This window comes from Neofelis nebulosa, chromosome 2 (assembly GCF_028018385.1).
Source record: "Neofelis nebulosa isolate mNeoNeb1 chromosome 2, mNeoNeb1.pri, whole genome shotgun sequence".
Taxonomy (NCBI): Eukaryota; Metazoa; Chordata; class Mammalia; order Carnivora; family Felidae; genus Neofelis; species Neofelis nebulosa.
In genome coordinates this window covers 88,598,057-88,613,070 of record NC_080783.1, presented here as the reverse complement: position 1 = coordinate 88,613,070, position 15,014 = coordinate 88,598,057, and the positions used below count along the sequence as shown (strand labels likewise).

Genomic DNA, 15,014 nt, shown 5'->3' with positions numbered 1-15,014 from the left:
ACTCAGACCGGCAGAAAGTGATGAGTCTCGACCGGCGGATGTCCAGGCTTAGGTTATGGCTTTTCTCCCTTCTTCCAGCCTGGACATCCTTGAAATTAGCTAGAAGAAGGGAGAGAGGTGTACTCTGGTTCTGCCCCATAGCCTGTATAGGAAAAAATAAATGGGCCAAGTTAGTTTATGTTCCAGAAACGAGTTGGATATACCTGCAGGGGAGAGAAGACAAGTTAAATCGCAAGCGCGGCGGCAAACAGAAAGTGCCTTGGAGAAGAGACCAGATATAGAACGGGTGTCCGTAACCCGAACAAAGAGTTCTGATGGGCCAAATAGTGCCCCAGACGGGAGCCAGAGGACGTCTCCTACTGGTCCCGACTGACTTCCCTATAGCGCGTCCGCCAGGGCTAGGTCAGTCACTGATACAGATCCCGCGCGGGAGAGCCAGAAACGGACAGACAACTGACACAGACACAGACACAGACAGAGCCGGCTCACTCACCGATCGGTCTCAGAAATGACCCATTGACTTGGGGTCTGGTGGGTTTGGGGGGGGCCTTCCCGGCCAACGCACCAAATGAAATGCCCAGAGTCTAAGAGACCCCCAAAAACGAACCACCAGAGTCCAGAGTCAAAGCTAAGCAGCAAGGGTCATTTATTGCAGGTTCGAACCTGGACCTCTGCGCCCTCGTTGCCAGTGACGCCGAGAGGTCCTGAGAGAGGTTTTTACACCCCTTTTATAGACAGGTACAAACAAGTCATGGGGAAATCAGGAATTTTCCACAGTTACAGAGCTGCGATTGGTTGGTGTTTAAAGTTGGACACTTAACAGTATTCGATTGGTTCCTGCCTTTAGGTCAGACCACAACCGGGGGTACGGGTATCACAATGATTGATCAGAAATACACGGATGTGCCAGGCAACAATGATAGTGGAGTTGTCTGGCCCTATACATTGCTGATAGGAGTAACTTAAGCTTTTAAGTTTTAATTTTCTCAGGCCTCTCACCTACAGTGAGAGAGAATACTTCTTTCATAGATTCCCAGCAATGTTTCTGAAAGGGGAGGTTAGAAGAAGATATTTTTAGGGTTTTAGGATCTGAAACGGCAAGGCATATGACATGATAGTTCTGGATTGATGAACACTGTGAGGTGAGAGTCTTGAAGTAAGCATTGATAAGCAAGATTCAGTCTCCAAACATTATCTTATCAAGGAACAAGTATTTCCTGAAACAAATAGTTAACTTAGTTTTGCCTAATCTCAGTATTATTTAGCACAGAAATGCGAATATATGCTTCATCTTAGAATTGGCTAGCACAAATAAAGGAAAGCATATTTATTCTCAGGATTGTTTAGTATAAGGATAGGAATGCATGTCAACTGAGTTCCCACTACCTTTATGATGTCATATCTGCAGCTGCATCAGAATAATGTGATACACAAGGGAAGGGCCACGAGAATCTTAGAGACAACTAATCAAAAATATTCTGCCACTGAATGAATTACACTTCTATATCTGGAGTTCTTATGTGAGAAAGAGAAAGTCTAACTTATTTAAGGTACTAATTAGGGTTTTCTATTACTTGTAATTGAGTATATTCCTCATAATATAAGACCAAGCATATGACTTTTTTTTAATATTGAGAATGCTGTTTATTGTTATTTTAAGTGACCTTTTAAAAAGAAATCATTTTTTCAGCCACATCTTGAATATTTCCATGATAAATATGTAGAAAGGCTTAAAAATCTCAAATATAATCTCTTCATTAGTTAGACTCTTCATGAGGTAATCACACCAATATGAGTTTAATGTTTCTGTGTTGGAAAAAAAAGTGGATTCCTTGAATCAGTCCATTTCAGAAGTGTTGAAATAAATTCAGAAAGATAGGTGTTTTTTTTAAAATTTTTTAATGTTTATTTATTTTTGAGAGGTGGGGAGGGTCAGAGAGAGAGAGAGAGAGAGAGAGAGGGAGACACAGAATCTGAAACAGGCTCCAGTGTCTGAGCTGTTAGTACAGAGCCCAATGTGGGGCTTGAACCTGTAAACTGCAAGATCATGCCAAATTTTACATTTAACCGACTGAGCCACCCAGGTGTCCTGATAGGGTTTATTTTAAGGTTAAGGTTTATTTACATACTACCTATATTTCTGCTTTCACATCCTCACATTTGGTCAATCAAATTTAATATTTTATGTTAAATAAGCATTTGGTTCTTTAGGTAAATTTGCCAAGGACTCTAGGGAATATAATATTATTATGTTTAAGAATAAAATTCTCCTCCAAGGAAGAAACTATATATTTTTTGTAGTTGTATCCCCATAAACTAGCAGGGAGATCAGTACATTGTAGAATTTTAACAAATACATATTTGTTGGTGGAATGAATAAACATGAATAGGTAAAGGAGGAAAAGGAAAACCAAATCTCATATTCATCCCCTACCTTTACTTGTCTTCAGCCTGAAGGAGTTGTCATAATGGGTCATTAGTGGCCCTTCATTCCTACAGAGCTAATCCACCATGGTGGTACAGGTTTTGGTTAGAGGCTGTTTCCCTATGTAAGTAAATGTTTCCCATTCTTCCTTAAGAGTCCTGGCCCTCTGAGTCTCTTGTGTTATCACAGACTCAAGCCCAGGGCCAGCTGCATGGGTCTGTAACCAGTGCAGTCTGCACTGGGTTCTGTACTCAGAAGGGGACGTTGTGCTTGTGTTTAATATTTTATGGTCATTGTCTTGATAGTCTTAAAAAATTCATCTTTGAATTTGGGTTTTGTAAATGAAGTCTGATTGGACAATGTAGCATAGGTCAGGGTAGTTCGTATGTAGTTTTGCACCACCACTGTCTGGTGGAGCCTCAGTTCATATGTAGTTTTGCACTACCACTATGTCCATACTTTTCTGGTATAAGTTCTTGGCCACCTGCTCCCCAACTCCTTAGAGAAGAGAGCAAGGCTTCCCTGAAGAAGAAATTCTGTCTGTGCACAGCAATCTCATCCTGTACTCCAAATTTCCAGCCTGTCCTTCCTGGTGGCCTGCCCTGCAGATTTCAGACTTGTCTTGCCAGTTCCCACAATCTTGTAATATATCTCTCTTAGTATATAGTTCCTACTAATTCTCTTTCTCTGTTTGAAGTCTAAGTGACACAGCACATTAAAATCTACAGTGTAAGTGCTATGGCCAGAATCAGGTCAATGAAAGGGAAAATTCAGCTAAAGAATTCATTTTAGAGCAATATTAACCTTGGACATTTATCATTTGTTTTAAAAATTAAAAATGGCTTTTAACTTTAAAAAAAAACCTAATTATTTATTGACTTTATTTTCTCTACCAACAGAATCTGTGCTTTAATTTCTTAAGTTAAATTAATGCATCGGGGTGTGACGCCAGGGTAGCTCAGTCAGTTAAGTGTCTGACTTTGGCTCAGGTCATGATCTCCCAGTTTTTGAGTTTGAGCCCTGCATCAGGCTCTGTGCTGACAGCTAAGAGCCTGGATGGAACCTGCTTCAAATTCTGTCTCCCTCTCTCTCTGCTCCTTCCCTGCTCATTCTCTCTCTCTCTCTCTCTCTCTCTCTCTCTCTCTCTCTCTCTCTCTCAAAAATAAATAAACATTAAAAGAAGAGAAAAAAAGAAAAAAAAAATTAATGCATCAGGTGAGAAAATTGTGAAAATTCTCACTTACCAGAGGCCTCCTATTTTGCCAGTCACAGTATTTTGTATTGTCTCCACCTCCAGAAAAAGTGTGCTTTAAAAATATTATTTCTTAGGGGCGCCTGGGTGGCGCAGTCGGTTAAGCGTCCGACTTCAGCCAGGTCACGATCTCGCGGTCCGTGAGTTCGAGCCCCGCGTCGGGCTCTGGGCTGATGGCTCGGAGCCTGGAGCCTGTTTCCGATTCTGTGTCTCCCTCTCTCTCTGCCCCTCCCCCGGTCATGCTCTGTCTCTCTCTGTCCCAAAAATAAATAAAAAGCGTTGGAAAAAAAAATTAAAAAAAAAATATTATTTCTTAGAATAGATTACTATGTGTGTAATTTCTAACTTTGTAAGTTGGAAGTCTTGTCTATTAGAAGTCAAGATGTAAAAATTCATCTACCTAAATCACCTAAGATTAAGAAAAACAGTGGGTTAGTAAAAATGATAAATATGTTAGAAAAATACCCAAATTGAAAAAATAATCTCTGGTAATAAGTAGGATTAACTAATGTACAGAGAAGAAAAGGCAGGTGGCTTGAATATCACAGGAGAGTAATCCCACTTTAGGCAGATGCTGAAATTTGAAACTGAGTGTTTTAGCTTCTGGTATTTATATCATAGTCACACACACTTGAGTAAATAAAACCTACTTGAGTAAATGAAGCCTTCAGATAAGCCTTCCAAGATCACACAATCAAAATCAGTCGTGAATTTCTGTAGTCAACTATATTCATCTACGCAAAGATACCGAAGTTTAGAAACTCATCTACAAGAGCAGCCATTTATTTTCAAGTATCAAGAGGCAGTCTAGGCTTTCTTCCTCCACCCATTTCCATCTCCCTTCTCTTCTCAAAGTCAAAAAGGTTAGAGGGAACAATTGGAGATAATGAAAAAGAAATGTCAACATTTGTTTTCAAATGCTTCATGATAAACATATCTTTTAATGAGAAGAATTAATACATTTTAATTATGACTGTAAATGTGTAACTTAGTCCACAAATTCAAATCCTTTAAGGAAACTTGCTGGTAAACTAAATTAGTGAAGCTAATGAGACAGAGGACTAATAGCAAGTAGAACTTGCAATTTATGCATTCATATCCATTTAATTCCGATTATTCTGCTTAGGATTCATTGTACTTACTGAGTCTGAAGAGTCATGTTATTCAAAATTTCTGAAAAATTCTAATTTATTATAATTTCAAATATGGCCTGTCTCTAATCTTATTCTCTACTTCTGGAATGCTGATTAGACATATGTGATACTTCTTCATTTCATCTTATGTTTGTTTGTTTTTTTTAATCTTTTTACCTTAGATTTTATATTTTCATCTCTTTCTGAGTGAGGCTTTTTGGGTTTATTTCTTCACTGCTTCCTTTCATTTTCTTAATTCTCCCTTTAGCTTTGTCTTATCAGCAGTTTAATTATCAGTTTGATTTTCATATTTTAACAATTATGTTTTCTTGTCAGAAATTCTAATTTGTTTCTCTTTATACTTTTCTGGTTCTTTGTAATACAAATACTGTAATTCTTACTTTTCTGGCCTGCTATTTCTCTTGAACCTCATCTTCTATTATTGCCACTGTGGTTTCTCTGACTCAGTTTTACTCGGCTTTATGGGTCTTCCTCATTGCTTTTACAGTTACCATTTCAGGGCCTTTGCATTTTTGACTCCCTCTGTCTTCCTCCAGATATCCATCTGACTTGCTCCCTTATTCCTTTCACATTCAAATATACTTTTCTCAGTGAAGCCTTTCCTGATCTTTAAGGTAAAGTTGAAATCACACCCTTACTTGGGCTCTTGATCTATCTTCCTTATTTTCTTTTAATTCATAGCACATTTCACCATGAAACATATTACTTATTTTGCTTTTTCAGTCTCTCACAATTAGAATATAAATTCCACAAAGATAGTGATAGGGCTAGTTATGGTGATGGTGGTTAAATTTCATATTCCCAGTAACTAGAAAAACACCTGACATAATTGGTCTTCAGTAAATGTTAGTTAAGTGAAATAAATATGTTTTGTTGAGTGAATATCCCTTTTATTTCTTGTTTAATTCTTTAAACATAATTTAAAATCTAGTCTGACAATTATATGAAATTTTTGAAAGTCTAACTAACATTGCTATGTGTGTTTTAAGCTGAATTGTATTTGGTAGATTGTAACTATGTTTTGTGGGATTTTTGGTGGTCTTGTGATGATTTTTCAATTATAATTAAATTTGAAAAGCTGTATTTACTGGGGCTAAAGCATTTTCTCTAAAGGAATCTTTCAAGGCCTGAGTTGAGGATCTCTTCAGAGGGGTTTTGCTATTGATCCAAAAGGGTCATCCACCTGTGATCACTTGTTATGCTAATTTCTTAGCTTTCTTAGGTAATTACTTCAGTTTAATTCCAGGCCTAGACTCAGGGAAGTTATTAAGTGTGGTTTGCAATTCTCAGGTCACTTTTTCTTTTTCCTTGAAATTTTTGGGAGAAACAGACAAGTAGCCTGTCTCCGTCTCTGTAATCTTTGCCACTGGAAAGACAGATCCTACTCCACTCTTTGATGTCCAAGGGTCACCTTTTGGTAGGGGTCATTTTTTCCTTTTTGTATCTTGCATATCCAAGGTTTTATCTTTTATCTATATGTAGATAAGATTTTGTAAATGCATTATTCAACATTTAATTGATTTTTTGTGGAGAAATTTTAATTGTCTAGCCAACCATATTGTCAGAAATAGCTGTCTGAAAATTCTATCTATATTAGTTTCCTGGGGCAGCCATTATAAAGTACCACAGACTGTGTGGCTTAAGACATCAGAAATACATCCTCTCATAGCTCTACAGGATAAAAATCCAAAATCAATGTGTTGGTAGGTCCATGCACCTTACAAAGCCTCTAGGGGAATGATTCTTACTTGCCTTTTCCAGCTTCTGGTAGCTTCATGAGTTCCTTGGCTTCAAGCTGTTTAATTCCAATCTCTGTCTCCGTCTTCATATGGTCTTCTTCTCCCTATGTTTCTCCATCTCTTCACATGGTATTCGTTTTATAAGGGCACTAGTCATATTTGGTTAGGGGTCTACCCTACTCAAGTATAACATCTTAACTAATTACATCTGCAACAGCCTTATTTTCCAAATAAGGTCACATTCTGAGGTACTGAGGGTTAAGACTTCAACAAATTTGGAGTGGACACAATGAAACCCATAACACTATCTAAAGGAAGAAGCTGCTGTTTAGTTCCCACCTACCATTTTCACATTATTATATGTGCCTTGTATTATCATACTTCCTGTTGTTAAAGAGAACCCAGATACTAAGCTTTATATTTCAAATATTCTGATTTTAACTGTTGACTACCAAAACTTTAAAAAAAAAAAAAATCAGGGGCGCCTGGGTGGCGCAGTCGGTTAAGCGTCCGACTTCAGCCAGGTCACGATCTCGCGGTCTGTGAGTTCGAGCCCCGCGTTGGGCTCTGGGCTGATGGCTCGGAGCCTGGAGCCTGTTTCCGATTCTGTGTCTCCCTCTCTCTCTGCCCCTCCCCCGTTCATGCTCTGTCTCTCTCTGTCCCAAAAATAAATTTAAAACGTTGAAAAAAAAATTAAAAAAAAAATCATTGCCACAGTAATAATTTCTTGGCCAATCAAAACACAACTGCTGGCTAGGTTTGGTTTGTTGGCTCCTGATTTTCAACCTCTGCAGTAATGTGAAATGTAATTGATCATTTATCTAGTGGTAACTATGAATTAAACTAGAAAATGTTTAATGTATGAAAGGGCTTCAAGTACCCAGAAGCTGTTCAGAATAGACAACATATGTGTCACAAGGTCTGAAATTAAAATATATGTTCCTTTACTCATAAAATAGTTCCTTGAGCCATGATTTGGAATGTATTCATAATTATTTTATACATGCATCTAGGAAATTAGCCAGATTTTCCTGCTCAGAGTAGACTTAAATTAGATTCAGTTTCTGAGAAATTTGAGGGTTGTTGCTAGAGCAAAGTGTGAGGATAAAAATGAGAAGTGACAACCCTGATAGGAAGAGACAGAATAAAAAGATTTTCCAAAGCAGATACAAGAATTCTAAAAATCATAGCAGTCTGCCATCATTTGGTACAGTTTGGAAACCTGGAAGGCATCACTATTATAACTTGCTGCAATAACTCATGTTCTAAACATCCACCTTAAACATTAAAAGAAGTTTTAGTTGTAATTTATTGAAATGAGCATGGCAGAAAAAAAGAATATGTTACTATGTTTAAAAAGATTTCCAACACTCAGGGGAAATATTTAATCAGTATGCACCAGGACAGCTGAACCAGTTGCTAAAAATACAGAAATTCTAACATACTGTTTTTTAATTTTTTTTTTTTAAATTTATTTTTGAGAGAGAGAGAGAGAAAGACACTGCAAGCTGGGGAGGGGCAGAGAGAGAGGGAAACACAGAGTCCGAAGCAGGCTCTAGGCTCTGAGCTATCAGCACAGAGCCAGACATGGGGCTTGACCTCACAGACATGAGACCTGGGCTAAAGTCAGATGCTTAACCAACTGAGCCACCCAGGCACCACTAACATACTGGTTTTTACGTAGCTGCTACCCTGACCCCCCTCCCACAAGTGAAGCCAGACTGCACCACAATTCAGCAGCTAACTGTAGAAATGATGGCTGGTGGAACTGGAGACTGAAGTACTATCTTTGGGAACTATCCGTTCTAGTTCCCATACTATTGCTAAATATGTTGTATATTATTAGCGCTGCTGCAAATATTTACCAAAGGAAATTTCTTCACCTTAATCTACAATATATATGACATTTGGAAAGACAATCAGAGATTAAATCAATACCTGAACAAGTAGCAAATTCTCTGAGCAGAGGACATGGTCACTAAGGAAATGGCTGGCTGCCTCACTTGACACCACTAAGTATTCATAATAAGTAATTTTTTGCTCTTGATTGATTTCAAATTATAGAATCAAGTTTCTGACTATAAATTAATAACTTTAGTGTTTTACCTACAAAGAGAATGAACTATCCAAAAGATAGAATGCCTTAGTAGCCTTGGAAATTATATTTCAATTGTAAATTAATAAATTAACTTTCCAATTTTATATATCCTCTGAACTTAGTTCATTTGATTAGGTCTTGAGTATTTCTTAGTAACATGAGAAGGACAAGGATTTGGCAAATCAGTGTTCCAAAGTGGGGATAAATTCACCAAGTTAGTAAGATCCCATGAGGACCTTGGAAGTTAGCCATCTTGTCATCCTACAAAACATCCCTCTGATATATTGCAAAGATTTATCATATTCCTATTGGAATAGGTTCCTATTGGAACCTTCTGTTGGAAACTTCACATGATGAATTTGTATATTAGAAAGAACTTCCTAAAGTAGTTTATCTTTAAGGATTATCTAAACTAAATTCAGTGATTAAAAATTTGATTAAAAATTTATTGTCAAATAATCATGAACAAATACTGATTTGTTTGCATTGCATTGATAGTTTAATTTGTATGCATGTATAAATATTAATATATAATAATTACATACATTTTATATTAAAATAATAAATATATAATGATATACCTACATGTTCATAAATATAAAATAAATATATAATAAATAGATGTATTTAATCTGCCCATTAGAATAATGTTTAATTTATAGCTCTTCAGCTAATAGACAAGTATATAAAGTTTCAATGTGTAGAAGTAAGCATTAGATTGAAATAATACTTGAGTTTTATTTTTCTCTTTTCCACTAATTCAATTGAACATCAGACAAGACACTTTATCCCTTTGGAACGCTGTCTTTTCATCTGTAATATAAATCTTTCTATTTGTAACTGTGGTCCATTTCATCTCTAACATTTTTGAATCCTGTGAGACCATCTAGCCTATATTTTTCATTTAACAGATGAAAAAAACTAAAACTGAGACAGAAAATGACTTGCTTAGGGTCACGCAGCTAGTTAGTGTCCAAACTGGAAATAAAATCAGGTTTCATGCTTCTGTTACATAACAAAATTCAGTCAAGTAAATCTGAAGATATAATTGGCTTTATTAAATGATTCATGAATTGGGCAGTGCCCCATCTAGCAAGTAGAGAGGCAGTCCAAAGAGTTATACAAAATGGAAGATTTTTATAGAAGGAACGCAAGAAAGTTACTAGCAAAAAAAAGGGGTGGGGGGATTGTTCCAGGCAAGGCCCCTTTCTAGGAGGTAAAAACAAGTGGCCTTATCATACAGATGACCACATCTTTCTTTGGTGGCTGGAGAGGGCCCAGGTGACAGACTTATTAGCACTGATTAAAAAATTTCTGACTGACCAGTTGAGACTACATTTCTGAGAGAAATTGAAACTGTATGAAACTGCAGTTAGATTATATATTAAGCACCAGTTTGGAAACTCTGTGTAAGTGACCCCATTTTGGACCTGTTTTGTTTTGTTTTGTTTTGTTTTGTTTTGTTTTGTTTTAACAACTCTTAATGCAGTCCACTGTTCTACTATAGCTGATGTTACCACAGATTATATGAATGTTTGTAATCCTTGGAAGAATACTTCTCAACTATCAACAAAGAAATAAAAAACTAAATCTGGTGATTCCAAGAAGAATGTAATGTTCTTACTTGAGTGTGTCCTCACCTTGAGGAATATATTTCTAGAGTTAAGTCAACTAATTATGCATTATTGCACATTATATAAGAACATTATACAAGTCAGTTAGAACTGACAATAAAACAACTTCCAAGCAAGATCATCTGAATTGCTTTTATTTCTCTTTTAAAAGCACTAAAGCAAAATCACATTCCAGTTCAAATGTTCTGTAAGTCTCCCCAGCCTATCATGCTTTCCCCACAGTATTAACAGTCTCTTCCTAGGTTTTAGCAAAGGAACATTTCTGTTTGTTTCTTTAATTCCCGAGAGGTCACTGAAATTTCAAATGTGATGATTTTTCAGGTAAGAGAATTAAGAAAATGCACTTTAAGAATGTCTTAAATACAGAACTAGGGCTTCAATTTTTATTTAGAAGGGCATACCTTATTTATTTATTTATTTTTTTTTTTTAATTTTTTTTTTCAACGTTTTTTTATTTTTATTTTTGGGACAGAGAGAGACAGAGCATGAACGGGGGAGGGGCAGAGAGAGAGGGAGACACAGAATCGGAAACAGGCTCCAGGCTCCGAGCCATCAGCCCAGAGCCCAACGCGGGGCTCGAACTCACAGACCGCGAGATCGTGACCTGGCTGAAGTCGGACGCTTAACCGACTGCGCCACCCAGGCGCCCCAGGGCATACCTTATTTAAAAGAATTAATAATGCTAATAGAATTAATAATGCTAATAGAAAATTAGTTTACTTAAGTATCCTATTCTCAACAGAAAAATTAAAGATGCAAGAAAAAATCTTTAGCCTCTCCACTCATCTTTTTGAGGTATAATTATTTTAATTCCATAGCCAGCTGACCACTCACTAATTGTTTCAATAAAGATTTGTATCAGATTGCATTGCCTTTATCTCTGATTTACTCAATAAATATTTGTCTCCATCTCTGTGAAGCTTGCTCACTTCTGCAGAGTAACAGAGGCAAAGAAGGGAATTCCTTTACTCTAAACCTAAAGAATAAACATTGTAAACTTGTTCCTTCTTTAATATGACTAAATGATGGGTATGTTTTACTGTCTAAAAATCGAAGCACATTTTATTTATTTCAGGTATGGCCCTTATCAAAATTTGGAGTCAGTCAGTGTTGGGTCCATTACATGTTATTTCTCAATTAGTTTCCTTTAAAAAAAATTCCTCTAACAAGCCTAATTATTTTTTTTTTTATATTTCTCATGTAACAGAAAATATGAAGTATATCTTGTATTAGCTAATACAACCTCTTAATTTCAGATTAATCAAATTGGAATCAAACTCCATAATAGTGCTGCAGAATGTCCAAACTTTGGGTTATTTTGGGGGTTTTGGTGGAGAGAGGGGGTAATGGAAGAAAAATGTGGTATACTCAAGAGTATTTTATATTTCATAAGTGCCCATTGTTTTATCATAGTGTCGTGTGTCCTTGGATATTCGTTCTGTGATTTTTTTTTCTTTTTATGCAGATGCGTAACTAGGGATACAAGAAACCATGGCAACACTGTCTTACTGAAAGAAAATAAGTTGAAAGTAGTAATCCCTTGTTCTCTAAGATAAACCAGTCTGTGGTGGGATGTAAGTTGGGCCTTTCCCTCTACCATATATCAGTATCCCCATGATAGTGGTTTTTGTTGAATATCTACCTCAGATATATTCACAAAATTGGGAAAGTTTTAGAAGTTGTTTACAGAGGCCCATCAGATCTCAAATCACAGAGATAAATTAAAATTCATATGATTTATATAGTGAAGAAGGTACTAAAACCTCAGAGATGATTATTATTTGTAAAATCTCACATAGAGTAAATACAGGATCAAGTTGTAAAAACAATTTTGCAAGAAAAATGTAACCAATTTCCCCAAAGGGCAAAAATATCACCATTCTTTTTGGAAGCTGTCACAATGTCCTTCTTTATGAAAATTGCTTTTCTATTAGAGGACAGTTACTACAGTGTGTTGGAATAAGAAAAAAAATAGATGGTAAAAAAAAATAGAAGCGAAGCATACCTACTTTTGTATTTGTCCTCTCCTGATTCTTAATTACTGATGAGCTGTGTGGAAAGGGTAGTCCTAGGCAACATTTCAAACTGAAGCTTGTCTTCATCTCCTCTCTTACATTCTCCTTCTCTGCTTTTTTTGTTTTTATACTCCACTGCATCTGTGGCCAAAACAGCAATAATTCTACATTTCTTTCAAGTCAGGAGGGCAGGTGTCAACAATTGATTATAAAATTTATTAGCTGTATTAGCTTGTATGGCAGTCCAGTGAAATTAAATTAAAATCTATGCCTGTCACATTAAGGAAGTGTGAGGACTAATAATGTATGAGCACTTGAGGTGCTTTCTCCATCTGACCTTTACTCATAACACTCGCTACCTGTATGGTGGTACTTACCTGATGCTACATGTCCCAGAAGCACTCCCAATTTTTAAACTTTGTCTCTATTCTAATACCATTCCTATGAGACTATGAGAAAAGTCTCAAACTCTGACCCAGTAAGTCATTAATCAGTGCAAAATCTGATCATGTGTTATTCACTTGTTTTTATCTCCTATAGATAAATTGTTACAGATGTCCCAGGTTTCTGGTCTACTTTCCTATGATGTCTATTTGCCATAAGATCATTTGTTTAAAATAATAATTTAATGATCACCCCTCTCTTACCTACAGACAGTGCTTCTCAATAATTTCCAAATTATCATCATGTCAATGTTATAAGTTTTTTTCTTTTTTAAATTACTAACATGCAGACCCTACCCAGTTCTACTGAATAAACAGCACTATGAGACTACTCTACAGTCTGTATTTCTAACAGGCTCTCTAATGAATGTGTGAGAGATCTAGAGCATTCTATATTTTGGGTAATGAAACTGCCTTGAAGTCTCACATCATGGTTTGACACTGAATTGTATGACCTTGGGCACATGAACAAACCTCTCTGAAATTCAATTATCATTGTTATTTTATATCCTAAAGGGGGAGTAATAATAACACTTACCTCATAGCATTGAGAGAATTAAGGGAAACAAACAAAATAAACAAGATGTTTCTTTGCAAAGTGCTTTATACATAATAGATAATAAAATAAATAATCCACATTGAGTACTTGTGTGCTTTAGTTCTATTCCAAGCCTTTTTTTATGTATTATTATTATTTAATCTTCATGAAATTCCTGTGAGGTTAAGGAAGTATCTTTAGTCTCCCATGATGGTAGACCTCTCTTTCCTTGTCTACTTCCAGTGGCCTGATAGTGAACTGCGTCAGTTAGACTGAACCGTGTCATGGAAGGAGAACAAGATCTCAAACTGATACAATACCAGTCATTTTCCAATTCCCTAGGAGAGGTTGGGGCATCTCAAGAATCCTAGGCCAGGAAGACCCTTTTTTGCAAATACTAGGTGTACTTTACCCACTTTTAGTCTAACCAGTCTAGAAATATTTAATGTGCATGGATTCCTTCCACCAGAGGGCTCTCACAGCCAGCTCAGCTCTGTGGCCCTACAGACCTTGGAGGAATTCCTTGGTAGGTTAGAGATATTCTGTTTTTCTCCTCTGCTCTTAAGGTACTCTCAAGAAATTTCATCATGCAGTAGGAAGGGCCACTGTGCACCTATACAACAGAAGCAGGTGCTGGAATTATGATTTTACAGGAGAGAAACTGAGGCACAGAAAGGTCAAATAGCTTCCTGTATTATGAGACAACTAGCAAATGATTCTACAAGCAGATGGCTGTTGTCTGTGTGGCTCCAGTTAACATGATTACAATGATTCTTCTTGCCATTATTGAGGCATTATGGGAGGCTTAAGGTTAAAATTTTTGGACATGTAGGGCCTTAAAGCTTCCTTCAAATCATGCTACAAATTTCAAAAAAGACTCTTATGAATTTTTACATAAGTTAGTACATTTTTGGAGTGTGTTAATTTTGTAAATTTAATGCTAATCTACATTTTAAAGGCATTTAGAGATCATGTCTTTTTTTTTTTTTAAGATTGGTTGCTTCAGTAGGAAGAAAAATATTTTCCTCATCTATAAAATAACACAGGTGATTAAAACAGTTTTCCCCCAAAGAAAGTGTTGATCTATGAATTGACAAGAGTAGAAGCTGGGATGGAAGGGAAAAGAAATGAAGGAAGGCAAGGTTACCAGCATTGTTTGTACTTCTAGGTCTGAATCTGTCAGTGCAACTCAGGCATATTCTCTCACACCTACCCCCACTGGAGAGGTAACAGTGCAGGCCAGGGGACCATCTTGATCATTTTCTGGACCAGCAGGTTTACAGATTCTGATAAACTGGCCTTTTAGGCAGTGTCTGATTAGAACTGGATGCGTAACTAAAGCAGGTAGAGAGCAAAACGTTCATGAGGAAACAAAATCATACCTTTACCCCTGCTTCTTTCTCACTTTCCTGAGACAGTCAACTCAGTGTTGAAAGAATATTCTATAGTGGACTACATTCTTGGCTCAATCATTGCTAGCTATGTACTTGGGCAGATCACTTCAACTACTTTGAATCTCTTTTCACATTAATTGGAATATGTGAATTTTATAATTTTATAATGTGAACCTCATAAAGCTAGAAATCTGAAAGATATTTTATATAGGCCACTGAGTGCATTGTGTCTGTTCTCTTTACCATAGTTGACACAGCACATAGAGCAATTTGAGGGTAGGTCTTTGAATTTTACTTATTTGTTAAATTATTCTAAAGTCAT

At 36.5% G+C, this 15,014-nt stretch overlaps 1 long non-coding RNA gene across 1 annotated transcript in view; it reads left to right on the top strand.

Moving 5' to 3' along the window:
- Window positions 1-1,427: 1,427 nt before the first annotated feature.
- LOC131503748 (uncharacterized) overlaps window positions 1,428-15,014 on the top strand; it is a 151,430-nt gene continuing 137,843 nt past the window's right edge. The window contains exon 1 of the long non-coding RNA XR_009257579.1: window positions 1,428-1,550. This is a non-coding gene — a long non-coding RNA (uncharacterized LOC131503748). The remainder of the gene's footprint in view (window positions 1,551-15,014) is intronic.